Below are 7,015 nucleotides of genomic sequence, written 5' to 3'. Positions count from 1 at the left end.
CATTATAGCAAGGGGACTTAACCATCGACAACTTAAGAGTTGCTAAGTGGAATGGAGAGCGAGTATTCAGATCTTCTCCAGTACAATAGGGTTCGATGGCTTTCCAGAGGTGACATGTTAAAGCATTTTGCATCTTGCATAAATGAAATCAAACTATTCCTCGACAACAAGGATGTTCAATATCCAGAATTAACAGATCAGTGGTTGCAAAAATTGTACTTTATGGTGGACGTTACATCACAACTGAATCAGCTCAATCGTAAATTACAAGGTAAGGGAAATACTGCTTTTTTCAATGCTAGAGGAAGTTATTTCATTTGAAAAGAAATTGATTCTGTTCGCTGAAGATTTAGAGAGGGGAACCTTAATTCATTTCCCAAACTTGTCTCAATATCGCCGAGAAAACAATGCCCTCATTAACAAAGATTATTTCAAGACAGCAGTTTTAAACATGAGAGAATCTTTTCTTCAAAGGTTTCAGGAATTCAGAAATAATAAAGCGACTCTAGATTTATTACAAATCCTCTTAATGCCAATGTGAAGGAATTAAATTTTTCTCCGTCTGATATTGACACGGCTAATTTTGAAATACAATTGCTGGACTTGACAAGTAAAGACTTATAGAGCTCCAAATTTGTACGTCTCGGTACTAAAATCAATGATTTTCAATACTTGGAATAGTCTTCCGGACTCATATCATGAGTTGAAAAATTTGCATTTGGTGTTTTCAGTATCTTCGGGTCTACATATTTATGTGAGCAATCGTTTTCTAACACGAATTTTATTAAATGTAAATTGAGGAGGAAAATTACTGATGCCAACTTGGAATCGTGCCTTAAATTAAAAACGACTAGTTACAAACCAGACATGCAAGCTCATTGCTCACACTGATTAAAACCAATGAGAGCAATTTTTTGTGTGATTTTTTCTTCATTTAATAAAGATATAATTAATATTATAACTTGTTATATATTACTATAAATTTATTATAATATTACTTTAAATTTTACTTATTTGTAAAAATATATTTATGGCTCTCGAATAATTTTTAAATTGTTGTGAGGTACAGGGTTGGCTCTTCCGTCTCAAAAGTTTGCCGACTCCTGTGCTAGAAGAAACTGAGGCTAAGGATTAGTAGATAGGAAGTTGAAGTTCAGGGGCCATGTAACAAAGATTGCAATACAACTCAAAAGATAATTGGGATGCTGAAACGAACGTTCACATGTGAAGATAAGGATGTCATCTTTCCTCTTTACAAGGCTTTGATAAGACCTCACTTGGAGTATTGTGCGCAGGTGTGGTTTCTATGGTGATTCTGATATAGTGGAGAGAGTGCAAAGGAGAGTGTCAAAAATGATACCAGAATTGTGGAATACCGATTGTGAAGAGAGGTTGTGGATTTGTATACTGCTGACACTAGCAAACAGGAGAAAGAGGGGTGATATGATTGACACTAACAAACTTCTGAAAGGGTCATACGGGATTTCAATTGATGAAATTTTTCAGTTTATTGTGGGTGGGGAAAGGACAAGAGGGCATCCTTGGAAGCTGAGAATGAATGCCACTACGAAGGGGGGGGGGGACTAGATTTTTCTCTCATAGGACGGTGCGTGATTGCATTCGATCTTGTTGAGTGCAAGCAGTGTGATTTCAAGAATAAGTATGATAGCCAGTGTATATGATATATGTAGTATGTGTCCTCCCTCGAGAGTCCCTGACTCCCTGGGCATCTCTCTTAATCATAATTTGCACATCACATAAACACATGTCAGTCTTCTTTTGCTACTCTTATTTAACGAATAAAATAAATAAAATTATTAATCCAAGCCATTCATCCTTCAAAGCTTTTCAGGAGAAAGAGAGAGAGAGAGAGAGAGAGAGAGAAAATATGTGTGAGAGAGAGAGAGAGAGAGAGAGTGTGTGTGTGTGTGTGTAGCGGAAGACTGCCCGTCTCATGGCCCTAAACCCAATCGTGAGTTCTACAGTTGATTTTTCCTTATTTAATACTTTATATGTAAATGCAAATAACAAACTCATAATACTGTACAATAAACGTTATTATAGACAACATTTTATTGGTCAAGCGAGAGGACGTCACAATTAGGTGACGTCTCTATGAGGAGAGGCGAGAGTATAAACATTTTCTTAAAACTTTGAATATTTCAGATCAGAAACAACAACTTTCACATTTAAAAAATCTTGAAAATTCAAATTATGATGAATAAAAGCAGATTCCACTTATTAACTATATCTCATGATTTCAAAATATTGTATAGGGCATTATCAGTCCCTAATTAGCATGTGCTTTGGGATTCTAGCCAGAAAAAAAAAGTGGGGTTTTATATTGGTCATTTTAGTATAAAATATTCTATTTATTAACTAAAATATCCAATATAAGACTAATTATTATTATTTTTTTTTTATTTTTTTTTGCATAGAAACGTTTTCCGTCGAAACTATGTGTGCTAAGACAAAACGTTAAAAAATTGCAGAAAATGAATGTTTTATATATATATATAAAATCGAATCACAGCTATTGATGGTACTAGATAGTTGACTAGTCGATTATCCAAACAAGGGTTGTGATGAAATGTAAGTTATCAAAAAAAAAAAAAAAGTATCCGGAAACTTTAACGATATACTCTATGACATCGTTTCGCGAACTGTAATACATGTACCACTAATGGTACATTACGTTATTTTTGATGGTACAATTTTTACACAAAATATTTAAATAAATGTTCAAAAAAAATGTATTTATTACCCACCATTTACTATATTTCATTATAATGTAAAAGTTTCATTTACGAAATTTAAAATCCCTTATTCTTTGATTATAAACACCCCATTTGGGATGTATTAATTTTTAATCGGGAAATGCTTTTATGGTGGTACATATATTTTTTGATTCTTATTTATGTGGTACAAAATTTAAAATATTTGACAAACCCTGCTCTATGATTTTGTGTGTGTGTGGAGGGGGGAGATTAGATCTATAACAGAGACACAGGAACAAAATATTCCGAAGAATAAAGAATTTCTTTATTTAAGCACGACCACTCAGATTTAAATATAACTGAATAAGTCAAGAATACGCAACCAACCGAAAGGAATGTATTTTTGGAATATTCCATCTGATTAACGAGCAAAAAAATGTATTAACTGAAATATCGTGTATAAGAAGCAATACAGAGATATTACAAACACTTTTGAATATTTACATGAATTTTAAAAACGAGTATTAATGTAATAAGTTCTTTATTAATAAAAATAATTAAGGAAATAAAATTATTTATGCAAGCTATAATTTACTTATTTTGGCATGGTTACGAGGCAAATTTATCGTAATGATTTTAGTTATACTTTAAGCAAAAGATGAGGAAGGAAGGATTTGGAAACAGAAATATTCCAATTTGAATTTTTGGACACGTGCCATTCTTAGCGCGCACTCAAAACATCGAGGAACAGTATTCGAATTACCAGCGCACGTGTCATATTTCTGAATAGGAAATACAGCACACAATTTTTTTGTCGTTCGCAATGCATTTAGTACTACAGGCAATGGCGTAGCTAGAGCTTTTGCCGCCCGGGGCGGTTCCTGAGTTTGTCGTTTCGATTTTTGTAGTATTTTTGGTGTGTATTGAGAGGGGCTGCAAACTCATTTGTCTTTCATTTATCAGGGAAATAAATGAAAACACTATGTTTATTTTTGAAGTAAAACTTTAATTTAAACATTCTAAAATGTTATTTTTCTTGCTTTTCTGTTAACAAAATCGTCTATGACATTGACGAAGTCTATTTCATAGTAACGTAGGTAATTCTTAATCAATTTTATTTAGAAAATCTTCTCTCACAATTAGCAACACTACAGCAATTGTGAGGAAAATTCAAAATAGTATTACAATATTTTGAACTGAGTTCTCGAGACTATATTTTAGTTTTAATTGCAAACGTTCAAAACGGTTCAAAGTGCCGCCAGGGGCGGACTTCACCCTCCGCCCCCCACTAGCTACGCTTCTGACTACAGGTAGATTAAAGGTAAAATAAAGAATTAGAAGACTACTTACCGTCAAATTCATTTAATTCTAATGCATACAATTCCACCTTGAGTTAGTAAATCTTTATACATATACCTAGGGGAATGGTACAATTATTGTTGTTGAAGAAGTAAACAAGAACTTTACTCACCTTTGCAACGAGTTGCCCGGAATTGTACTACGTACTAGGACTACTTGCATAAGCTCACGCTACTATTCGCCGATATTTCTATAGTTTACTATATTCGGCATGAAACTCTCTGATTCCAATCTCTGAGTTTCTTATTCGGTTTTAAAACAATGTGGGATTTAATATCCCCTTAATTGAAATAATGCTTATATCGCCGAAATGAAGCCTGTTGGCTCTTTATATTTAAGCAAACAAAATAATGTTAATAAATAGTAAGTAAACAACACAACTTACTGTTCTCAAATGATAAACAGCAAATTCTCCAGTATTGATTTTCTTCTTGTTTATATGTTTACTTGATTGTTTGTTTTTCCTTGATAGCTTTTTTATTCTTTCTTTTCTTTACTTTCTTTTTTTCTCTCACTAATAAAGACAAATGTCACATGGGAGAGTTAGAACTCTTTGCGAACCACCAGAGAAATTAGAGGCTGGAAGGAATTAAACAAAAATGATAACCCCACAGTTTACGATGAACTCGATGTGAACTTTTCCTTTTACCCCACCCCTCCTTCCGTTCCTTCGTAATCAGCACACGTGCACAGGAAAATACTGACGACTACTGAAGGTAAAAAATAAATAAATAAATAAATAAAAAATTAACTTTAATGGAAAGTGCAACAAGCATTATTGGCATTATTGCATTTTAAAAATAAGAGAAAATAAAAATAAAATTAAAATAAAACATGCCACGAATATATTCTTCCGATCTCCCGATCGGAAGAATATATTCGTGGAGATAATTGATTTGATACTTCGTAGAGGTACTGACCACTTGGCCAACCGAGCTGACAAATTACCTGAATTCAAATTTCATAAGTTAACCTAATGAATGTGATCATTATTAACTGTAGAAAGAAACGAATAAAATAATAATTTTATTCGTTTGGAAATCCAAATAAAATTACTGAGAAAAGACAGGTCTGAATGGCGCGAGCATGGCATTTTGATGGCTATCAGAAGGGAAGAGATCAAAAAAAAAAATAATAATAATAAACCTTTGAGAAACAAATAGAAAAACAGTGACATGAAACTGCTTCTATGCCGATCATCATAGTCTCGGGACAAATCTTTTCGTCAGACTATGATCTACATAATCAACAGGATACGTTATATGGTGTTGTGTACAAAACATACGGCTTTGAGCTTACAACATTCAGTTAGTGTAGAAATGACAAACAAATGTTTTTGTTGGATGTTTATCTAACTGGAACACGTTCCCACTGGAAATGTTATTACCTAAAGATAACGCCACTGCACTTCGACCACACTGCCTTCTCGGACAAGACATTTTTACGTTTCTGATAATTCGCGCTGATAAAATTGTTGAATTTGGGAAAGTCCACACATTGTAACGCATGAGTCTTTTGCCTCCATGGAGGCATCTTATAATAATAATTATCAGTAGCTTGATATTACGAAATGAATTTGGTTTGTCTCGGATTCGGATTCGTGATTGGGCCATTCTGAATCAAAGAGGTCAAGGTACGCAGGATAACGTAGCTGAATATCATTACAGAATTGTACAATCTTTCGAATTCACAAATGTGCCTCTCGAAGCATGTCTAAGCTGCCATTGAGCCAATTCAGTGAAAGGCCAGAGCAGTTTTGGCTAAGCTACTTAAGCGAATAATCTCTGCTTGTGATTTCATTACACTAGAGAGGGGAAAAAAAAAAAAAAAACAGCTCGCCAGACATCAGGATATTAGACGCACTACAGACAAGTGAAAGCCACTAAAATTTGGTGTTTCTGCCTGCTTGGTTTAGTTGAGGGCTGGAGCAGCTAAGGATATAAGGCCAGTGTATGTATGTGTGTATGTTAATTACATGTATCTTCTTAACTAGCTTGCTTGTCTGGGAATATTTTCCAAACCACATCGCTGATACCAACTGATTCTGTATGTAAGAGAATTCATAAATTTTATCTAAAAAAAATAAGTAACAGAACAACATTTTTCTTATGCTGGTAGACATGTATTTTGTCCCACTGCTTTGTTTGTCTTCCTCACTATCATTTCTACACATGATCAGGGTTTTGTTCTACCATCTTCTATACACTGAAAATATAACATTATGTTATAATAGAAGAGTTTACCAGTTTCCCTTTATCACTATTTTTTTAGCTGCTATAAACTCGTGCGATGATTGCTATCGGTGTACAATGCATGCAACAACTATTCCAACTGCAGCTGTAATACTATGTCGCAAATGTTTTACACTCACACACACACACACATCCCGTTTTTTTCTGCAGTGGCAAACCTACTAAGACAAAGCAAGTTAAGAAGGTAACGGATGTTTGTTAAATAAATATATTTGCATACAATACTGTTTAGTTGAATATAATATTCAGTTAAAAGGCCCTGAGGACATAATATCATTATATAACTTATTGGTAAACTTTTGCAAATCAACCATAGCACATTTCAGTGGCGCGAAGTATTTTAAAAAGACAATACAAAGAAAATCATAAAAGAATGTTGTTGTTGTATGGCACGAAGTATTTTAAAAAAATAACACAAAGAAAATCATAAAAGAATGTTGTTGTTGTTTTCCCCTAGGCAACGATATTATACTTGAGAAGACATATATTTTCTCTGATTCATATTTTACCCTAGGATAACTAAACAAAAGTAATAATAAACTAACAAAAGTATTCAGGCGAAAGAAAAGCAAACACTTCCTGAAAAAACATTCTTTCGAATCAATCCACCAAGATATAGGTGGATTGATACAGTAAAAAGTGCCTTAGAAGACAGAGATATAAAATCTGATAATGTTGGAGTCTTGA

The 7,015-nt window shown here is 33.6% G+C and overlaps 1 long non-coding RNA gene across 1 annotated transcript in view; it reads right to left on the bottom strand.

Moving 5' to 3' along the window:
- Nucleotides 1–5,515, bottom strand: part of LOC150099025 (uncharacterized) — a 115,088-nt gene extending 109,573 nt beyond the window's left edge. Inside the window, exons 1-2 of the long non-coding RNA XR_016549544.1 lie at nt 5,405–5,515; nt 4,068–4,104 (exon numbers count right to left, since the gene is read on the bottom strand). This is a non-coding gene — a long non-coding RNA (uncharacterized LOC150099025). The remainder of the gene's footprint in view (nt 1–4,067; nt 4,105–5,404) is intronic.
- Nucleotides 5,516–7,015: the final 1,500 nt, after the last annotated feature.

The sequence above is a fragment of the Typopeltis vanoorti genome, chromosome 15 (assembly GCF_054136105.1).
Source record: "Typopeltis vanoorti isolate ZY-2024b chromosome 15, IOZ_Tvanoo_1.0, whole genome shotgun sequence".
Lineage (NCBI taxonomy): Eukaryota > Metazoa > Arthropoda > Arachnida > Uropygi > Thelyphonidae > Typopeltis > Typopeltis vanoorti.
This window is presented reverse-complemented; position numbering and strand designations above follow the sequence as displayed.